This window comes from Moschus berezovskii, chromosome 4 (assembly GCF_049115385.1).
Source record: "Moschus berezovskii isolate FMDL1 chromosome 4, NW_MosBer_1.0, whole genome shotgun sequence".
In the NCBI taxonomy this organism is placed as follows: domain Eukaryota; kingdom Metazoa; phylum Chordata; class Mammalia; order Artiodactyla; family Moschidae; genus Moschus; species Moschus berezovskii.
In genome coordinates this window covers 125,778,684-125,801,874 of record NC_142463.1, presented here as the reverse complement: position 1 = coordinate 125,801,874, position 23,191 = coordinate 125,778,684, and positions in this window count along the sequence as shown.

The window sequence follows — 23,191 nt, the reverse complement described above, 5'->3', positions numbered from 1 at the left end:
TGAAACTAGAGAGGACCCCAGGGAGTCCTAACAGAATTAAAATAGACATCGATATCAACATCCGTTGAAAATAAGGACTGATTTCACTGTACCGATTCAAAGCAAACCCCAGGGATCAACTAACAACACAGAAGGAGGCCTGACTTCCCAGGTGCATCATGAAGAAAAAGTCCCAGGACAGAAACAGAACTCAATAAGAGCCCTCCCACCACTTTTATAACTCGAAAAGATAGCGGAGTTCCATGCCCCACCAAGAGACGTGGCATGACTCCCCTGTTGACATTTCATAGGATCACTGAGATCCTTGTCGGAACTGGAGAGGACCCTCAGGATAACGCCTCAACTCCAGATGAGACCCTATTCCCCTGCACTACCTCCAAAGGCATCCCAACGTCTCCTTACACCTCAAAGGATTCCGGTCTTCCCAGAGACAACTTGAGAGGCTCTGTGAGGGCCCTGTTGCCACGCCAGGGACCCGAAAATTTCCTGCCCCATCTTGAGAAACTCTTTGGGATTACACCTTTCAATGCGAATTGAAGCCTGAAACCTCTGCATTGACTCAAGAGCAATCACGACCTTCCCCTCGCAACTTGACTTCCCTGAGGCAACAGATTGTCAACCTGAGTTCCCCATCGTATGTCGAAAGGAAACCCAAAAGTTCCCCTGCAACTTGCCGAAAAACACGAGATTCCCCAGGAACGTCAAAAGGGGACACTTCTATTCCTGCAGCGCCTAAAGAACAATCCCGAGTCGAGTTCTCTCTTGACATACAATAGGGGGCTTTAATTCTTATTTACAATTCAAGGGGCTCTCAGAATACCTGTCTTCAATTGAGACAAAACTTGAGTTTCTTTCCATACCTCCAGAAGGGCTCCGTATTTCCAACCTCCTCACAATAGGAGCTTTCAAACCCTGCTTCAACTCAAGAGGAATCCTTTCCTCTTCTGCCACCACAAGAGGAGGCCTCTTTCTTCTATGAATCTCGAATGCACTCCCATGGATCCCGCTGCAAGTATAAAAGACTCTGAGTTCCTCCTCCAATCTAGGTAGGTCCTGATGATCTAGCAAAGCTCTAAGGGAACACCGACTATGACATCACCACATGTCGTGATACATGACAACCATGCTGAGCCTGTAGAAAAAGCCTTGTGAACCCCCTTATCACGACAGGAGGACTGATTCCCCTTTTACAACTAGATAGGAAAGCAAAATTCCATGCCTAAAATCGAGACGAAACCCGTCTCCCCAATAAAATCGTCATAGCAACACCGAGATCCCTTTCGCCACTGGAGAGCAACACTCTGTTGACCGACTCAAAGCTGGATGAGGCCGTATTCCTCTGGTGCGAATATACAGGAATCCCGAGGTTTCACTTTCAACACGATAGGAGACCTGAATTCCCTGAGTCAACACGAGTGAGTTCCTGACTTCCCGGTCACAACTCGAGATGTACTCCAAGCATCCAGCCGCAACTCGAGAAGAAAAACAAGATTCTCCCCTCAAAGTGAGATGAGAAAATTTTCCGCTGCAGAGTCCCAAGAGAAATCCCACATTCCCGCTTAAAACTCGAACAGGTACTTAACACACTTTATGTGACTCAAAAATTTTCCGACACAGCCGTCTCCATTGAAGAATAGCACACAATTTTCAGACTCAACACTAGATGACGCTCTATTCAAATTCCACGTCTCAAGAGTAATCCAGATGTACCCCTTCCAACACGAAAGGAGACCTGACTTCCCTGAAGCAACACAAGTGAGTTCCGATGTCCCCGTCGCAAGTCGGGAGAGACCCCAAGTTTCCCGCCGCAGGTCTAGAAAAACCACAAGTTTCTGCCCTCAACGTGAGATGAGGAAAATTTCCGTTACCGATTCGAAAGAGAAGTCCCAAATTCCAGCAAGAAACAGGACAGGTTACTTAACATCCTTTATGTGCATCAAAAATTACACTGACCTACCGTGCTCCAATCGACCCGAACAGCGAATTTCCAGCCACAACTGACAAAGTGCCCTGTTTTCCAGTCCTCTTTTCCAGATGACAGACGAATCCACTGGTTTGTCTGGAATGGAAACCGGACGTTCGCTTCGCACAGTAGAACGAGGCTGGTACCATCTTGAAATTCAGCAGAATACCCGGGATTTCAAATCACACTTGGAAAAGGTACCGATTTCCCCACCCACTTGAGATATTGTCTAATTCTACTGCACAGATTCAAATGTATCCTCGAGTATCAACTCACTAGAGGATAGGAGACCTGACACTGCGAGCATTCTCAATACAATCTCCAGGTACAAATTCAACTCGACTGTGGCCTAACACCCCTTTTACAAATCAAGAAGAAGGCAGAGTTCCTTGTCTGAACACAAGACGAGGCCTGACTCCCAGGTGAATTTGGAGAGCAGCACCGAGAACCCTGTTGCTACTGGAGAGGAATCCTGAGTGAAACGGACTCGAATCTAGATGCAGACCTATTTCTCTGCAGCGACTCCAAAGGAATCCTGAGGTTCCCCTCGCACATGGAAAGGTGTTCTGACTTCCAAGAGACATCACGGGAGGATCCCTGATATTCCAGTTGTTACTCAAGAGGATCAGCACACTTTCATCAGCAACTCGAGAAAACACTCAAGGTTCCTCTTTCAAAGCAGGATGAGGCCCTTTTCCCCTGCAGCACATAGACAGAAGTCCAGAGTTCCTTCTCCAAGTTGGATATGACTTTTGAATTCCTTGAAGCAACTTAAGGGTCGCCCAGTGATGTCCATCCCGATGAGAGAAGAAAACCGAATTTCCTGCCACAATTTAAGAGAAGCCCCGTGGTCACACTTTACTGAAGAAAATGGTCCATTCCACTTTCAACTGAAGAGGAATCCCAACTTCCCCTCGCACCACCTGTCAAGTACTGTCATATCAATTGACATCGATGGCAACCCCTTGGATCCGACAGCAAGGACAAAGGACACTGAGTTCACACCCAACTAGAGATGAATCATGTTGCGCTTAAAGCATCTCCAGTGGAACACCGAGTATCACCTGCCAACACGATCTGAGGCATGAATCCCCCACTGAGACTCTCGAAAAACTGCAAATGTCCCACTTGAAAAGACAGCAGACCTGACAGTACTTTAAAATTCGGTCGGAAATCAGAGTTCCATCCTCAGCAAAGACTAGGCCTGACTCCTCAGTGGAAACTTCATAGCAACCCCACGATCCCTGGCCACTGGAGAGAAACGCTGAGTTTACCCACTCCAGTCGAAATGAGGCCCTCATGCCCTGCAGCAACTTGAAAGGAATTCCGCGGTTCCACTTGCACCTGGAAGGCAGACCTGATTTCTTTGAAACAAAACTAGCAAGTCCCAGGGGTTCCTGTTGTAACTCGAGAAGACCTCCAAGCTTCAAGACGCAACTTGCAAAAAACCATTAAATGCTCCACTCCACACTACATGCCGCCCCTTTCCAGTGCAGCGTCTTAAGAGAAATCCCACATTTGCTCTTCAAACTCGAAAGGTTACCTGACACCTTATTCGCAACTTGAGAAGTTAACCGAGATAACCGGCCCAACTCGAGAGGAGCAGCGAGGTTCCTGCCACAGCTTAAGAAGAGACCCACTTTCCAGTTGTCATCTCCAATGAAGATAGATTCCACAGCTTCGTCTGGAAATTAACCCCGATGTTCCTGTCGAATCTAAAGAGTAGGCCGATCTCCCGTTGAAACTCGAGAGGACCCCGGGGAGTAGTGCCACAATTCAAAAAGACACCGATATCTCCATCCGATGTCTCCATCCGCTCGACATAAGGACTGATTCCACTGTACCGATTCAAAGAGAAGCCCCGGGATTAAATAACACCACAGAGGGAGGCCTGACTTCCCAGGTGCATCACGGAGAAAAAGGCCCAGGTCAAACTGCAACTCGGCATGAGGCCTCCCACCTCTTTTTTAACTCCAAAAGTTAGCGGAGTTCCATGCCTCAACAAGAGATGTGGCATAACTCCCCTGTTGAAACTTCATAGGATCACTGAGATTCTTTTCGGAACTGGAGAGGCACCCTGAGGATAGTGCCTCAACTCCAGATGAGACCCTACTAACCTGCACTGCCACCAAAGTCATCCCAAAGTCTCCTCATACCTCAAAGGATTCCGGTCTTCCAAGAGAAAACTTGAGAGGCTCCGTGAGGCCCGTGTTGCCATGCAAGGGATCCAAAAGTTTCTTGCCCCATCTCGAGAAACTCTTTGTGATTAACCCTTTCAATTCTAATTGAAGCCCAAAACCTCTGCACTGACTCGAGAGCAATCACGACCTTCCCCTTGCAACTTGACTTCCCTGAGGCAACAAAGTATCAACCTGAGTTCCCCGTCATAAGTTGAAAGGAAACCAAAGGTTCCCCTGCAACTTGCGAAAAACCATGAGATGCCCCAGGAACGTCATGAAGCCCTTCGCTTCCTGCAGCGCCTGAAGAGCAATCCCAAGTTGAGTTCCCTCTTGACATAAGATAGGAGGCTTGAATTCCTATTTACAATTCAAGGGACTCCCAGAACCGTCTTCAATTGAGGGAAAACTTGAGTTTCTTTCCACACCTCAAGAAGGGTTCCGTTTTCTCAACCTCCTCACCATATGAGCGTTCAAACCCTGCTTCAACTCAAGAGGAATCCTCTCCTTTTCAACCCACCACAAGAGGAGGCCGCCTTCTCCTAATAATCTCGAATGCACTCCAGTGGATCCTGCTGCAATTATAAAGGACTCTGAGTTCCTCCTCCAATCGAGGGGTTCCTCCTCCTGATGATCTAGAAAAGCTCCAAGGGAACACCGACTATGACATCACCACATGTCGAGATGCATGACAAACATGCTGAACCTGTAGAAAAAGCCTTATGAACCGCCTTATCAGGACAGGAGGACTGATTTCCCTTTTAAAACTTGATAAGAAAGCAGAATTCCATGGCTCAAATCCAGACGAAACCTCACTCCCCAGGAGAACATTCATAGCAACCCCGAGATCCCTTTCGCCACTGGAGAGGAACACACAGTGGACCGAATCAAAGCTGGATGAGGCCATATTCCTCTGCTGCGCCCGAGAGGAATCCAGGGGTTGCCTTTCCAACATGATAGGAGACCTCAATTCCCTGGGTCAACACGAGTGAGTTCCTGAGTACCCCGTCGCAACTCGAGTAGTATCCCAAGCTTCCAGCCACAACTCGAGAAAAACCACAAGATAATCCCCTCAAAGTGAGATGAGAAATTTTTCCGCTGCAGAGTCTCAAGAGAAATCCCACATTCCTGCTTAAACCTCGACAGGTACTTGACACCCTTTATGCAACTCAAAAACTACCCACCATATCCGTCCCCACTGAAGAGGAGCACACAATTTTCGGACTCAATACTAGATGAGGCTCTATTCCCATTCCACGTCTCAAGAATAATCCCGAAGTACCCCTTTCAAAAGAAAGGAGACCTGACTTCCCTGTAGTAACACGAACAAGTTCCTCTGTCTCCCTAGCAATTCGAGAGAGACCCCAAGTTTCCCAGACACCTCGAGAAAAACTGCTAGGTTCTGCCCTCAAGGCGAGATGAGGAACATTTCTTTTTTTTTTTTTATTTCTAAAAAAGAATTTTATTAAAAAAGCACAAATGCAAAGAAATGAACAGAGGAAAATTTATGCGTCGAACCTGGACTGGTCACTTATGATAATATACATGCTACAATTCCATTCTCTCCAATCATTCCACCTTCACCCTCTCCCACAGAGTCCCAAAGACTGTTCTAAATGCCTATGTCTCTTTTGCAGTCTCTTATACAGAGTTCAGGTTACCATTTTTCTAAATTCCATATATATGCGTTAATATACGGTATTGATGTTCTTCTTTCTGGCTTACTTCACTCTGTATAACTGGCTCCAATTTCATCCACCTCTTTAAAACTGATTCAAATGCATTCTTTTTGATGGCTGAGAAATACTCCATTGTGTATATGTACCAAAGCTTTCTTATCCATTCATCTGCAGATGGACATCTAGGTTGCTTCCATGTCCTGGCTATTATAAACAGTGCTGCAATGAACATTGGAGTACATGTGTCTCTTTCAATTCTGGTTTCCTCGGTGTGTATGCCCAGGAGTGCGATCGCTGGATCATATGGCAGTTCTATTTCCAGTTTTCTGAGGAATCTCCACACTGTTCTCCATAGTGGCTGTACTAGTTTGCATTCCCACCAACAGTGTAAGAGGGTTCCCTTCTCTCCACACCCTCTCCAGCACTTATTGCATGTAGACTTTTGGATAGCAGCCATTCTGACTGGTGTGAAATGGTATCTCATTGTGGTTTTGATTTGCATTTCTCTGATGATGAGGGATGTTGAGCATTTTTTCATGTATTTATTAGCCATCTTTATGTCTTCTTTGGAGAAATGTCTGTTTAGTTCTTTGGCCCATTTTTTGATTGGGTCACTTAGTTTTCTGGAATTAAGCTGCAGGAGCTGCTTATATAATTTGGAGATTAATCCTTTATCAGTTGCTTCATTTGCTATTATTTTCTCCCATTCTGAAGGCTGTCTTCTCACCTTGCTTAGAGTTTCCTTTGCTGTGCAGAAGCTTTTGATTTTAATTAGGTCCCATTTGTTTATTTTTGCTTTTATTTCCAATATTCTGGGAGGTGGGTCTTGGAGGATCCTGCTGTGATTTATGTCGGAGAGTGTTTTGCCTACGTTCTCCTCTAGGAGTTTTATAGTTTCTGGTCTTACATTTAGATCTTTAATCCATTTTGAGTTTATTTTGGTATATGGTGTTAGAAAGTGTTCTAGTTTCATTCTTTTACAAGTGGCTGACCAGTTTTCCCAGCACCACTTGTTAAAGAGACTGTCTTTTCTCCATTTTATATTCTTGCCTCCTTTGTCGAAGACAAGGTGTCCATAGGAGCGTGGGTTTATCTCTGGACTTTCTATTTTGTTCCATTGATCTATATTTCTGTCTTTATGCCAGTACCATACTGTCTTGATGACTGTGGCTTTGTAATAGAGCCTGAAGTCCGGCAGGTTAATTCTCCCAGTTCCATTCTTCTTCCTCAAGATTGCTTTGGCTATTCGAGGTTTTTTGTATTTCCATACAAATTGTGAGATTATTTGTTCTAGTTTTGTGAAAAATATTGTTGGTAGCTTGATAGGGATTGCATTGAATGTATAAATTACTTTGGGTAGTATACTCATTTTTCCAATATTTATTCTTCCAATCCACGAACACGGTATATTTCTCCATCTATTCGTGTCCTCTTTGATTACTTTCACTAGTGTTTTATAGTTTTCTATGTACGCGACGCGAGAGACGCCGGCCCGGGCGCAACGAACGACGCAAAGAGGTGCGGCCCTGAGGAGCTACCCCACGCCTGAGGCCAGGGCCGGCGGCCGAGAGGAGCTACCCCACGTCCAACAGGCGGTGGCTGCGCGGGCGCAGGAGGGCCGAGAGGAGCTACTCCGCGTTCAAGGTCAGGAGGGGCGGCCTTGAGGAGATACCCCTCGTCCAAGGTAAGGTACAGCGGCTGCACTTTGCTGGAGCGGCTGTGAAGAGATTTTCCACGACCAAGGTAAGAGAAACCCAAATAAGACGGTAGGTATTGCTAGGGGGCACCAGAGGGCAGACAAACTGAAATCATAATCACAGGAAACTAGCTGATCTAATCACATGGACCACAGCCAAATGTGGTCCCCTGGAGAAGGGAATGGCAAACCACTTCAGTATACTTGCCTTGAGAACCCCATGAACAGTAACAAAGGGCAAAATGATAGGATACTGAATGAGGAATTCCCCAGGTCGGTAGGTGCCCAGTATGCTACTGGAGCTCAGTGGAGAAATAACTATAGAAGGAATAAAGGGATGGAGCAAAAGCAAAACCAATACCCAGTTGTGGATGTGACCAATGATAGAAACAAGTTCCGGTGCTGTAAAGAGCAATATTGCATAGGAACCTGGAATGTTAGGTCCATGAATCAAGGCAAATTGGAAGTGGTCAAACAGGAGATGGCAAGAGTGAACGTCGACATTCTAGGAATCAGTGAATTAAAATGGACTGGAATGGGTGAATTTAACTCGGATGACCATTATATCTACTACTGTGGGCAGGAATCCCTTAGAAGAAATGGAGTAGCCATCATGGTCAACAAAAGAGTCCGAAATGCAGTACTTGGATGCAATCTTAAAAATGACAGGATGATTTCTGCTCGTTTCGAAGGCAAACCATTCAATATTACAGTAATCCAGGCCTATGCCCCAACCAGTAATGCTGAAGAAGCCGAAGTTAATCGGTTCTATGAAGACCTACAAGACCTTTTAGAACTAACACCCAAAAAAGATGTCCTTTTCATTCTAGGGGGCTGGAATGCAAAAGTAGGAAGTCAAGAAACACCTGGAGTAACTGGCAAATTTGGCATTGGAGCACGGAATGAAGCAGGGCAAAGGCTAATAGAGTTTTGTCAAGAGAATGCACTGGTCATAGCAAACACCCTCTTCCAACAACACAAGAGAAGACTCTACACATGGACATCACCAGATGGTCAACACCGAAATCAGATTGATTATATTCTTTGCAACCAAAGATGGAGAAGCTGTATACAGTTAGCGAAAACAAGACCAGAAGCTGACTGTGGCTCAGATCATGAACTCCTTATTGCGAAGTTCAGACTTAAATTGAAGAAAGTCGGGAAAACCACTAGACCATTCAGATATGACCTCAATCAAATCCCTTATGATTATGCAGTGGAAGTGAGAAATACATTTAAGGGACTAGATCTGATTGACAGAGTGCCTGATGAACTCTGGACGGAGGTTCGTGACATTGTACAGGAGACAGGGACCAAGACCATCCCCATGGAAAAGAAATGCACAAGAGCGAAATGGCTGTCTGAGGAGGCCTTACAAATAGCTGTAAAAAGAATAGAGGCGAAAAGCAAAGGAGAAAAGGAAAGATATAAGCATCTGAATGCAGAGTTCCAAAGAATAGCAAGGAGAGATAAGAAAGCCTTCCTCAGTGATCAATGCAAAGAAATAGAGGAAAACAACAGAATAGGAAAAACAAGAGACCTCTTCAAGAAAATTAGAGATTCCAAGGGAACATTTCATGCAAAGATGGGCTCGATAAAGGACAGAAATGGTATGGACCTAACAGAAGCAGAAGATATTAAGAAGAGGTGGCAGGAATACACAGAAGAACTGTACAAAAAAGATCTTCACGACCAAGATAGTCACGATAATGTGATCACTGACCTAGAGCCAGACATCTTGGAATGTGAAGTCAAGTGGGCCTTAGAAAACATCACTACGAACAAAGCTAGTGGAGGTGATGGAAATCCAGTTGAGCTATTTCAAGTCTTGAAAGATGATGCTGTGAAAGTGCTGCACTCAATATGCCAGCAGATTTGGAAAACTCAGCAGTGGCCACAGGACTGGAAGAGGTCAGTCTTCATTCCAATCCCAAAGAAAGGCAATGCCAAAGAATGCTCAAACTACCGCACAATTGCACTCATCTCACACGCTAGTAAAGTCATGCTCAAAATTCTCCAAGCCAGGCTTCAGCAGTATGTAAACCGTGAACTCCCAGATGTTCAAGCAGGTTTTAGAAAAGGCAGAGGCACCAGAGATCAAATTGCCAACATCCGCTGGATCATGGAGAAAGCAAGAGAGTTTCAGAAAAACATCTATTTCTGCTTCATTGACTATGCCAAAGCCTTTGACTGTGTGGATCACAATAAACTGTGGAACATTCTGAAAGAGATGGGAATCCCAGACCACCTGACCTGCCTCTTGAGAAACCTGTATGCAGGTCAGGAAGCAACAGTTAGAACCGGTCATGGAACAACAGACTGGTTCCAAATAGGAAAAGGTGTACGTCAAGGTTGTATATTGTCACCTTGCTTATTTAACTTATATGCAGAGTACATCATGAGGAACGCTGGGCTGGAAGAAGCACAAGCTGGAATCAAGATTGCTGGGAGAAATATCAATAACCTCAGATATGCAGATGACACTACCCTTATGGCAGAAAGTGAAGAGGAACTCAAAATCCTCTTGATGAAAGTGAAAGAGGAGAGTGAAAAGGTTGGCTTGAAGCTCAACATTCAGAAAACAAAGATCATGGCATCTGGTCCCATCACTTCATGGGAAATAGATGGAAAAACAGTGGAAACAGTGTCAGACTTTGTTTTTTTGGGCTCCAAAATCACTGCAGATGCTGATTGCAGCCATGAAATTAAAAGACGCTTGCTCCTTGGAAGGAAAGTTATGACCAACCTTGATAGTATATTAAAAAGCAGAGACATTACTTTGCCGACCAAGGTCCGTCTAGTCAAGGCAATGGTTTTTCCCATGGTCATGTATGGATGTGAGAGTTGGACTGTGAAGAAAGCTGATCGCCGAAGAATCGATGCTTTTGAACTGTGGTGTTGGAGAAGACTCTTGAGAGTCCCTTATACTGCAAGGAGATCCAACCAGTCCATTCTAAAGGAGATCAATCCTGGATGTTCATTGGAGGGACTGATGCTAAAGCTGAAACTCCAATACTTTGGCCACCTCATGCGACGAGTTGACTCACTGGAAAAGACTCTGATGCTGGGAAAGGTTGGGGGTGGGAGGAGAAGGGGACGACGGAGAATGAGATGGCTGGATGGCATCACCGACTCTGTGGACATGAGTTTGAGTGTACTCCGGGAGTTGGTGATGGACAGGGAGGCCTGGCGTGCTGTGATTCATGGGGTCGCGGAGAGTCGGACACGACTGAGCGACTGAACTGAACTGAACTGAACTGAACTGATGTACAAGTCTTTTGTTTCCTTAGGTAGATATATTCCTAAGTATTTAATTGTTTTCATTGCAACAGTGAATGGAATAGTTTCCTTAATTTCTCTTTCTATTTTCTCATTATTAGTGTATAGGAATGCAAGGGATTTCTGTGTGTTGATTTTATATCCTGCAACTTTGCTGTAATCATTGATTAGCTCTAGTAGTTTTCTGGTAGAGTCTTTAGGGTTTTCTGTGTAGAGGATCATGTCATCAGCGAACAGTGAAAGCTTTATTTCTTCTTTTCCAATTTGTATTCCTTTTATGTCTTTTTCTGCTCTGATTGCTGTAGCCAAAACTTCCAGAACTATGTTGAATAGTAGTGGTGAGAGTGGGCACCCTTGTCTTGTTCCTGACTTTAGGGGAAATGCTTTCAGTTTTTCACCTTTGAGGATAATGTTTGCTGTGGGTTTGTCATATATGGCTTTTATTATGTTGAGGTATGTCCCTTCAATTCCCACTTTCTGGAGAGTTTTTATCAAAAATGGATGTTGAATTTTGTCGAAGGCTTTCTCTGCATCTATTGAGATGATCATATGATTTTTATTTTTCAGTTTGTTAATGTGGTGTATTACGTTGATTGATTTGCGTATATTGAAGAATCCTTGCATTCCTGGGATAAAGCCCACTTGGTCATGATGTATGATCTTCTTAATGATGTTGTTGGATTCTGATTGCTAGAATTTTGTTAAGGATTTTTGCATCTATTTTCATCAGTGATATTGGCCTATAGTTTTCTTTTTTTGTGGGGTCTTTATCAGGTTTTGGGATTAGGGTGATGGTGGCCTCATAGAATGAGTTTGGAAGTTTCCCTTCCTCAGCTATTTTCTGGAAGAGTTTGAGTAGAATAGGTGTTAGCTTTTCTCTAAATTTTTGGTAGAATTCAGCTGTGAAGCCGTCTGGACCTGGGCTTTTGTTTGCTGGGAGATTTTTGATTACAGTTTCAATTTCCGTGCTTGTGATGGGTTTGTTCAGATTTTCCATTTCTTCCTGGTTCAGTTTTGGAAAGGTGTACTTTTCTAGGAATTTGTCCATTTCTTCCAGGTTATTCATTTTATTGCCATATAATTGCTGATAGTATTCTCTAATAATCCTTTGTATTTCTGTGTTGTCAGTTGTGATCTCTCCATTTTCATTTCTAATTTTATTGATTTGGTTCTTCTCCCTTTGTTTCTTGATAAGTCTGGCTAGTGGTTTGTCAATTTTATTCACCTTCTCAAAGAACCAGCTTTTGGCTTTGTTGATTTTTGCTATGGTCTCTTTTGTTTCTTTTGCATTTATCTCTGCCCTAATTTTTATGATTTCTTTCCTTCTACTGACCCTGGGGTTCTTCATTTCTTCCTTTTCTAGTTGCTTTAGATGTAGAGTTAAGTTATTTAGTTGACTTTTTTCTTGTTTCTTGAGGTATGCCTGTATTGTTATGAACTTCCCCCTTAGCACTGCTTTTACAGTGTCCCAGAGGTTTTGGGTTGCTGTGTTTTCATTTTCATTCATTTCTATGCATATTTTGATGTCTCTTTTGATTTCTTCTATGATTAGTTCATTATTCAGCAGCGTGTTGTTCAGTCTCCATATGTTGGCACTTTTAACAGTTATTCTCCTGTAATTGAGATCTAATCTTACTGCATTGTGGTCAGAAAAGATGCTTGGAATGATTTCACTTTTTTGAATTTACCAAGGCTAGATTTATGTCCCAGGATGTGATCTATCCTGGAAAAGGTTCCGTGTGCGCTTGAGAAAAAGGTGAAATTCATTGTTTTGGGGTGAAATGTCCTATAGATATCTATTAGGTCTAACTCTTCTATTATATCATTTAAAGATTGTGTTTCCTTGTTAATTTTCTGTTTAGTTGATCTATCCATAGATGTAAATGGGGTGTTAAAATCTCCCACTATTATTGTGTTATTGTTAATTTCCCCTTTCATACTTGTTAGTAATTGTCTTACATATTGCGGTGCTCCTATGTTAGGTGCATAAATATTTATAATTGTTATATCTTCTTCTTGGATTGATCCTTTGATCATTATGTAGTTTCCTTCTTTGTCTCGTTTCACAGGCTTTGTTTTAAAGTCTATTTTATCTGATATGAGTATTGCTACTCCTGCTTTCTTTTGGTCTCTATTTGCATGGACTATCTTTTTCCAGCCCTTCACTTTCAGTCTGTATGCGTCCCTCGTTTTGAGGTGGGTCTCTTGTAGACAACATATATGGGGGTTTTGTTTTTGCATCCATTCAGCCAGCCTTTGTCTTTTGGTTGGGGCATTCAACCCATTTACATTTAAGGTAATTATTGAAAAGTAGGATCCCGTAGCCATTTTCTTTATTGCTTTGGGTTCAAGTTTATACACTCTTTCTGTGATTCCTGTCTATAGAAGATCCTTTAGCATTTGTTGGAGAGCTGGTTTGGTGATGCTGAATTCCCTCAGCTTTTGCTTGTCTGTAAAGCTTTTGATTTCTCCTTCATATTTGAATGAGATCCTTGCTGGGTATAGTAATCTGGGCTGTAGGTTATTTTCTTTCATCACTTTAAGTATATCTTGCCACTCCCTTCTGGCCTGAAGAGTCTCTGTTGAAAGATCAGCTGTTATTCTTATGGGAATCCCCTTGAGTGTTATTTGCTGCTTTTCCCTTGCTGCTTTTAATATTTGTTCTTTGTGTTTGATCTTTGTTAATTTGATTAATATGTGTCTTGGAGTATTTCGCCTTGGGTTTATCCTGTTGGGGACTCTCTGGATTTCTTGGACTTGGGTGATTATTTATTTCCCTATTTTAGGGAAGTTTTCAACTATTATCTCCTCAAGTATTCTCTCATGGTCTTTCTTTTTGTCTTCTTCTTCTGGGACTCCTATGATTCGAATGTTGGAGCGTTTAACATTGTCCCAGAGGTCTCTAATATTGTCCTCATTTCTTTTAATTCGTTTTTCTTTTTTCCTCTCTGTTTCATTTATTTCTACAATTCTATCTTCTAGTTCGCTTATCCTGTCTTCTGCCTCTGTTATTCTACTGTTTGTTCCCTCCAGAGTGTTTCTGATCTCATCTATTGCATTATTCATTGTATATTGACTCTTTTTTATTTCCTCTAAGTCCTTATTAAACCTTTCTTCCATCTTCTCAATCCTTTTCTCCAGGTTATTTATCTGTAACTCCATTTTACTTTCAAGATTTTGAATCATTTTCACCATCAAAATTCGAAATTCTTTATCAGGTAGATTCCCTATATCTTCTTCTTTTGTTTGTGTTGGTGGGCAATTATCTTGTTCCTTTACTTGCTGGGTATTTCTCTGCCTCTTCATCTTGCTTATATTGCTTTGCTTGGGGTGTCCTTTCCCTCTTCTTGCAGTTTGTGGAGTTCTCTTTATTATGTAGTTTCTTCGCTGTGTGTGGGGTTGGACAGGTGACTTGTCCGGGTTCCCTGGTTAGGGAAGCATGTGTCAGTGATCTGTTGGGTGGAGCTGGATTTCTTCTCTTTCCTTTAGAAGACAATGGGCTACTTTTCTGGGAGCCTGATGTCCTCTGCCAGTATTCAGAAGTTGTTTTGTGGACTTTACTCCACGTTCAAATGTTCTTCTGATGAATTTGTGGGGAAGAAAGTGGTCTCGCCGTCTTCTTCCTTCCTCCCCAGAACACTGGATTCTTATATTCCACTTGGTCATGGAGTATCTCTTCCCAGCTGCTCCAGCAAGGCGCAGCCGCTGCAGCTTACCTTGGACGAGGGGTATCTCCTCAAGGCCGCCCCTCCTGCTTTGAATGTGGATCAGCTCCTCCCGGCCCTCCGGTGCCCAAGCAGCCACCGCCTCCTGGACGTGGTACAGCTCCTCTCGGCCACCGCCCTAACCCTGGGCGCGGGGCAGCTCCTCTCAGCCAGGATTCTGCACGTGGTCGGTTGCACCGGGAGCCGGGCGTCTCTCGCGTCTGCGCCGCCGGGAGCCGGGCGTCTCTCGCGTCTGAGGAACATTTCTGTTGTAGATTCTCAAGAGAAGGCCCACATTCCCGCATGAAACAGGTCATGTTACTCAACATCTTTTATTTGACTGAAAAAATACAGCGAACTACCCCGCCCCAATAGAGAGAAACAGCGAGTTTCCACCACAAATGACAAAGTGCCCTGTTTTCCAGTCCTCATTTACAGATGACAGCCGAATCCACTGATTTGTTTGGAATGGAAACCAGACGTTCCCGTCGCACAGTATGAGGAGGTTGGTACCATCTTGAAACTCAGCAGAATCCCCAGGATTTTGAAACACACTTGGAAAAGGGACCGATTTCCCCACCCTCTCAAGATATTGTCTAATTCCCCTGCACAGACTCAAATATATCCTTGAGTATCAACTCACTAGACAAGAGGAGACCTGACTACCTGAGCATTCTCAATAAAATCTCCAGGTACAAATTCAACTCGATTGTGGCCTAACACCTCTTTTACAAATCTAGAATAAAGTGGAGTTCCATGTCTGAACACGAGACAAGGCCTGACTCCCAGGTGAATCTGGAGAGCAACCCCGAGAACCCTGTTGCTACTGGAGAGGAATCCTGAGAGAAACGGACTCGAATCTAGATGCAGACCTCTTTCTCTGCAGCGATGCCAAAGGAGTCCCGAGGTTCCCCATGCAAATGGAATGGAGTTCTGAAATCCCAGAGACAACAAGGGAGGCTCCCTGATCTTCCCGTTGTTACTCGAGAGGATCAGCACACTTCAAGCAGCAACTCGAGAAAAACCTCGAGGTTCCTCTTTCAAAGAAGGATGAGTTCCTTTTTTTCCTGTAGCACATAGACTGAAGTCCAGACTTCCTTCTGCAAATTGGAAATAAGTTTTTAATTCCTTGAAGCAACTTAATGGTCGCCCAGAGATACCCCTCCCAATGAGAGAAGAAACCGAATTTCCTGCCACAATTTAAGAGATGCCCCATGGTCACACTCCAGCTGAAGAAATTGGGCCATTCAATTTCAACTGAAGAAGAATCCCAACTTCCCCTCGCACCACATGTCGAGTCCTGTCACATCAATTGACACTTGGGGGCAACCCTGTGGATCCTGCAGCAAGGTCAAAGGAATCCGAGTTCACACTCAACTAGAGATGAGTCATGTTGCACTTAAAGCTGCTCTGGTGGAACAAGGAGTATCACCTCCAAACATGATCTGAGGCATGAAGCCCCAGCTGAGACTCTCCAAATAGACCAAGTTTCCCACTTGAATAGACAACAGACCTGACAATCCTTTTAAAGGCGGGAGTTAAGCAGAGTTCCATCCTCAACAAAGACTAGGCCTGACTCCTCATTGGCAACTTCATAGCAACCCCACGATCCCTGTGGCCAATGGAGAGGAACGCTGCGTTTACCCACTCCAGTCTAAATGAGGCTCTTATGCCCTGCAGCGACTAGAAAGGAAACCCGAGGTTCCACTTTCAACAAGAAAGCTGTACTGAGTTCTCTTAAGCAAAACAAGCGAGTCCCAATGGTTCCTGTCGTAACTCGAGAAGACCTCCAAGCTTCAAGACGCAACTCTCGAAAAACCATTAAATGCTCCACTACAGCGACACGACGCCCCTTTTCAGTACAAAGTCTTAAGAGAAATCCCACATTCGCTCTTCAAACTCTAAAGGATACTCCATACATTATGTGCAACTCAAGAAGTTAACTGAGATACCCGGCCCAGCTCTAGAGGAGCAGCGAGGTTCCTGCCACAGCTCAAGAAGAGACCCGTTTTCCACTTGTCATCTCCAGGTGAGGATCGATTCCCCTGTTTCATCTGGAAATTATTCCCGATGCTCCCATCGAATCTGAAGAGGAGGCCCATATCCCCGTGAAACTTGAGAGGACACCATGGAGTCGTGCCACAATTCAAAATGACACCAATATACTCATCCGCTCGACATAAAGACTGATTTCACTGTACCCATTCAAAGGGAACCCCGGGATCAACTAACACAACAGAGGGAGGCCTGACTTCCCATGTGCATCATAGAGAAAAAGCCCCAGCGCAGAAATGCAACTCAACATGAGGCCTCCCACCTCTTTTATAACTCGAAAAGATAGCGGAGTTCCATGCCTCAACAAGACACCTGGCATGACTCCACTGTTGAAATTTCATAGGCTCACTGAGATCCCTGTCGTAACTGGAGAGGCACCCTGAGGATAGCGCCTCAAATTCAGATGAGACCCTATTCCCCTGTACTGCCTCGAAAGGCATTCCAAAGCCTCCTCATACATCAAAGGATTCCGGTCTTACCAGAGACAACTTGAGAGTCTCCATGAGGCCTCTGGTTCCACGTGAGGGTGCCGAAAGTTTCTTGCCCCATCTCGAGAAACTCTTTGGGATTACCCCTTTCAATGCGAATTGAAGCCCGATTCCTCTGCATTGACTCTAGAGCAATCACGACCTTCCCCTCGCAACTTGACTTCGCTGAGGCAATAGAGTGTCAACCTGAGTTCCTCTTCGTAAGTCCAAAGGAAAGCCAAATGTCCAACCACAACTCAAACACGAGAAGCCACAGGAAAGTCACAGGAAGCACTTCTCTTCCTGCAGTGCCTGAAGAGCAATTTCGAGACAAGTTCTCTCTTGACATATGATAGGATTCTTGAATTCCTATTTACAGTTCAAGGGGCTCCCAGAATACCCGTCTTCAACTGAGAGAAAACTTGAGTTTTTTCCCAAACATCAAGAAGGTCTCCATATTCCCAACCTCCTCACGATATGAGCGTTCAAACCCTGCTCCAACTCACAAGGAATCCTTTCCTTTTCTCCCAACACAAGAGGAGGCCGCTTTCTCCTATGAATCTCGAATGCACTCCCCTGGATCCTGCTGCAAGTATAAAGGACTCTGAGTTCCTGCTACAATCGAGTTAGGTCCAGATGCTCAAGTAAAGCTCCAAGGGAACACCGACTATGACATCAAAACATGAAAGGACACATGACAACCATGTTGAGCCTGTAGAAAAATCCTTATGAACAGCCTTATCACGAAGAGGAGGCCTGATTCCCCCTTTACAACTTGATAGGAAAGCAGAATTTCATGGCTCAAATAGATATGAAACCAGATTCCCCAGTAGAAAATTCATAGCAACCCCGAGATCTCTTTCGCCACTGGAGAGGAACACACTGTTGACCGACTCAAAGGTGGATGAGGCCGTATTCCTCTGCTTTGCCCGAGAGGAATCCCGAGGTTGCCCTTCCAACACGATAGGAGACCTGACTTCCCTGGGTCAACACGAGTGAGTTCCTGAGTACCCTGTCGCAACTCGAGAAGTATCCCAAGCTTCCAGCCACAACTCGAGAAAAACCACAAGATATTCCCCTCAAAGTGAGATGAGAAATTTCTCTGCTGCAGAGTCTCAAGAGAAATCCCTCATTCCCACTTCAACCTCGACGGGTACTTGACACCCTTTATGCAACTCAAAAACTAACCAACATATCCGTCCCCACTGGAGAGGAGCACACAATTTTCGGACTCAACACTAGATGAGGTTCTATTCGCATTTCACATCTCAAGAGTATTCCCGAAGTACCCCTTCCAACACGAAAGGAGACCTGACTTCCCTGAAGCAACACGAACGAGTTCCTCTGTCCCCGTAGCAACTCGAGAGAGACCCCAAGTTTACCGCCGCAACTGGAGAAAAAACACTAGATTCTGCCCTTAACCGAGATGAGGAACATTTTCTTTGCAGATTCTCAAGAAAAGACCCACATTCCTGTATGAAACAGCTCACGTTACATAAATTTCTTTATGTGACTCAAAAATTACAGTGACCGACCCCGCCCCAATCGAGAGGAACAGAGAGTTTCCCGCCACAACTGACAAAGTGCCCAATTTTCCAGTCCTTTTTTGCAGATAACAGCCGAATCCACTGCTTTGTCTGGAATGGAAACCGGACGTTCCCATTGCACAGTATGAGGAGGGTGGAACCATCTTGAAACTCAGCTGAATGCCCGGGATTTCAAAACACACTTGGAAAAGGTACTGGTTTCCCCACCCACTCGAGATATTTTCTTACTCAACTGCACAGATTCAAATGTATCCTCGAGTATCAACTCACTAGACGAGAGGAGACCTGACTACCTGAGCATTTTCAATAAAATCTCCAGGTACAAATTCAACTCGACTGTGGCCTTACACCTCTTATAAAAATCGAGAAGATATTGGAGTTCCTTTTCTGAACAAGAGACGAGGCCTGACTCCCCAGTGAATTGGAGAGCAACCCCTAGAACCCTGTTGCTTGAGGAGGAATCCTGAGTGAAACTGACTCGAATCTAGATGCAGACCTATTTATCTGCAGTGACTCCAAAGGCATCCCCAGGTTCCCCTTGCAAATGGAAATGCGTTCTGACTTCCCTGAGACAACACCAGAGGCTCCCTGATATTCCCGTTGTTACTCGAGAGGATCAGCACACTTCCAGCAGCAACTCAAGAAAAACCTCTAGGTTCATCTTTCAAAGCTAGATGAGGCCTTTTTTTCCTGCAACACATAGACACAAGTCCAGTGTTCCTTCTGCAAATTGGATATGAGTTTTGAATTCCTTGAAACAACTTAAGTGTCGCCCATAGATACCCATCCCGATGAGAGAAGAAAACCAAATTTCATATCACAATTTAAGAGAAGCCCCGTGGTCACACCTCAGCTGAAGAAAATTGGCCATTCCACTTTCAAGTGAAGAGGAATCCAAACTTCCCCTCGCACCATGTGTCGAGTCCTTTCACATCAATTGACACTCTATGGCAACCCCGTTGATCCTGCAAAAGGTCAAAATACTCCAAGTTCACACTCAACTAGAGATGAGTCATGTTGCGCTTAAAACTGCTCTTGTGGAACATGGATTATCACCTCCCAACATTATCTGTGGCATGAATCCCCTGCTGAGACTCTCCAAACAGCCCACTTTTCCCACTTGAAAAGACACCAGACCTGACAATCTTTTTAAACTCGGGAGGAAAGCAGAGTTCCATCCTCAAAAACGACTAGGCCTGACTCCTCATTGGCAACTTAATAGCAACCCCACGATCTATGTGGCCACTCTGAGTTTACCCACTCCAGTCTAAATGAGGCCCTCATGCCCTGCATCGACTCGAAGTGATTCACGAGGTTCCAATTTCAACAGGAAAGCCGATCTGACTTCTCTGTAGCAAAACTATCGAGTTCCACTGGTTCCTGTCCTAACTCGAGAAGACCTTCATGCTTCAAGACGCAACTCGCGAAAAACCATTAAATACTCCACTTCACGGGACACGACGTCCCTTTCCAGTGCAGCATCTTAAGAGAAATCCCACATTCCCTCAACTTGAAAGGATACTTGGCACCCTATACACAATTCAAGAATTTAACTGAGATACTCCAAACAACTCGAGAGGAGCAGGGAGGTTGCCGCCACAGCTCAAGAAGAGACCCGTTTTCCAGTTGTCATCTCCAGGTGAGGATCGATTCCTCTGCTTCGTCTGGAAATTAATCCTGATGTTCCCGATGAAACTGAAGAGGAGGGCGTACTCCCCTTGAAACTCGAGAGGACCCCGGGAATTCGTGCCACAATTCAAAAAGACACCCTTATCCCCATCCGCTCGACATAAAGACTGATTCCACTATACCGATTCAAAGAGAACCCTAGGGATCAACTGACACCACAGAGGGAGGCCTGACTTCCCAGGTGCATCATGGAGAAAAAAACCCAGGACAGAAATGCAACTTAACATGAGGCCTCCCACCTCTTTTATAACTCGAAAAGATAGTGGAGTTCCATGCCTCAACAAGAGACATGGCATTACTCCCTTGTTGAAACTTCATAGGATCACTGAGATCCTTGTCAGAACTGGAGAGGCACCCTGAGGACAGTGCCTCAACGCCAGATGAGACCCTATTCCTCTGCACTGCCTTGAAAGGCATTCCAAAGTCTCCTCACACATCAAAGTATTCTGGTCTTCCCAGAGACAACTTGCTAGGCTCCGTGAGGCCCCTGTTGCCACGTGAAGGATCAGAAAGTTTCCTGCCCCATCTCGTGAAACACTTTGGGATTACCCCTTTCAATGCGAATTGAAGACCGATTCCTGTGCATTGACTCGAGAGCAAACACGATCTTCCCCTAGCAACTTGACTTCCCTGAGGCAACAGTGTGTCCACCTGAGTTCCCCGTCGTAAGACGAAAGGAAAGCCAAACATCCAACAGCAACTCGCCAAAAACCACGAGATGCCCCAGGATGTCACAGGAGGCCCTTTTGTTCCTGCAGCGCCTGAAGAGCAATCCCGAGTGGAGTTCTCTCTTGACATACGATCAGTTCAGTTAAGTCGCTCAGTAGTGTCCGCCTCTCCTCGACCCCATGAATCACAGCACGCCAGGCCTCCCTGTCCATCACCAACTCCCGGAGTTCACTCAAACTCAACTCCACAGAGTCGGTGATGCCATCCAGCCATCTCATTCTTGGTTTTCCCCTTATCCTCCCACCCCCAAACTTTCCCAGCATCAGAGTCTTTTCCAGTGAGTCAACTCGTCGCATGAGGTAGCCAAAGTATTGCACTTACAGCTTTAGAATCAGTGCTTCCAATGAACACCCAGGATTGATCTCCCTTAGAATGGACTGGTTGGATCTCCTTGCGATACAAGGGACTCTCAAGAGTCTTCTCCAGCATCACAGTTCAAAAGTATCAGTTCTTCGGTGATCAGCTTTCTTCACAGTCCGACTCTCACATACATACATGACCACGGGAAAAACCATATCCTTGACTAGACGGACCTTTCTTGGCAAAGTAATGTCTCTGCGTTTTAATATATTATCAAGGTTGGTCATAACTTTTCTTCTATAGGAGGCTTGAATTCCTATTTACATTTCAAGGGGCTCCCAGAAGACCCGTCTTCAATTGAGATAAAACTTGAGTTACTATCCACACCTCAAGAAGGGATCCGTATTCCCAACCTTCTCACGATATGAGCGTTCAAACTCTGTTTGAACTCAAGAGGAATCTTTTCCACTTCGCCCACCACAAGAGGAAGCCACTTTCTCCTAGGAATCTCGAATGCACTGCCATGGATCCTGCTGTAAGTATAAAGGACTCTGAGTTCCTCCTCCAATCGAGGTAGGTCCTGATGCTCAAGCAAATTTCCAAGGGAACACTGACTATGACATCACAACATGACGGGATACATGACAAACATGCTGAGCCTGTAAAAATCCTAATGAACCGCCTTATCACGAACAGGAGGCCTGATTCCCCTTTTACAACTCGATAGGAAAGCAGAATTCCATGCCTCAAATTGAAACGAAACCTGACTCCCCAGTAGAACCTTCATAGCAACCCCGAGATCCCTTTCGCCACTGGAGAGGAACACACAGTTGACCGACTTAAAGCTGGATGAGGCCGTATGCCTCTGCTGTGGCTCGACCGGAATCCCGAGGTTTCCCTTCCAACACGATAGGAGACCTGACTTCCCTGGGTCAACACGAGTGAGTTCCTGAGTTCCCCATCGCACCTCGAGAAATAACCCAAGCTTCCAGCCGCAACTCGAGAAAAACCACAAGATTCTCCCCTGAACGTGAAATGAGAAAAATTTCCTCTGCAGAGTCTCAAGAGAAATCTGACATTCCAGCTTCAACCTCGAACGGGTACTTGACATCCTTTATGTGACTCAAAAACTACCCGAAATAGCCGTCACCACTGGAAAGGAGCACACAATTTTCGGACTCAACACTAGATGAGGCTCTATTTTTATTCCACGTCTCAGGAGTAATCCCGAAGTACCCCTTCCAACACGAAAGGAGACCTGACTTCCCTGAAGCAACACGAGCGAGTTCCTATGTCCCCGTCGCAACCTGAGAGAGACCCCCAAAGATAACGCCGCAACTCAAGAAAAACCACAAGATTCTGCCCTCAAGGCGAGATGAAGAACATTTCTTTTGCAGATTCTCAAGAGAAGTCCCACATTCCCGCATGAAACAGGACACGTTACTTAACATCCTTTATGTGACTCAAAAATTACAGCAACCTACCCTGCCCCAATCGAAAGAAACAGCGAGTTTCCCACCACAACTGACAAAGTTTCTCGTTTTCCAGTCCTCTTTTCCAGAGGACAGCCGTATACACTGATTTGTCTGGAATGGAAGCTGGACGTTCCGGTCGTACAGTATGAGGAGGCTGGTACCATCTTCAAACTCAGCAGAATCCCTGGGATTTTAAAACACACTTGGAAAAGGTACCAATTTCCCCACTCACTCGAGATATTGTTAATTCCTCTGCACAGATTCAAATGTACCCTTGAGTTTCAACTCACTAGACGGGAGGAGACCTGACTTCCCGAGCATTCTCAATACAACCTCCAGGTACAAATTCAACTCGACTGTGGCCTAAGACCCCTTTTACAATTGGGGATGAAAGAGGAGTTCCATGTCTGAACACGAAATGAGGCCTGACT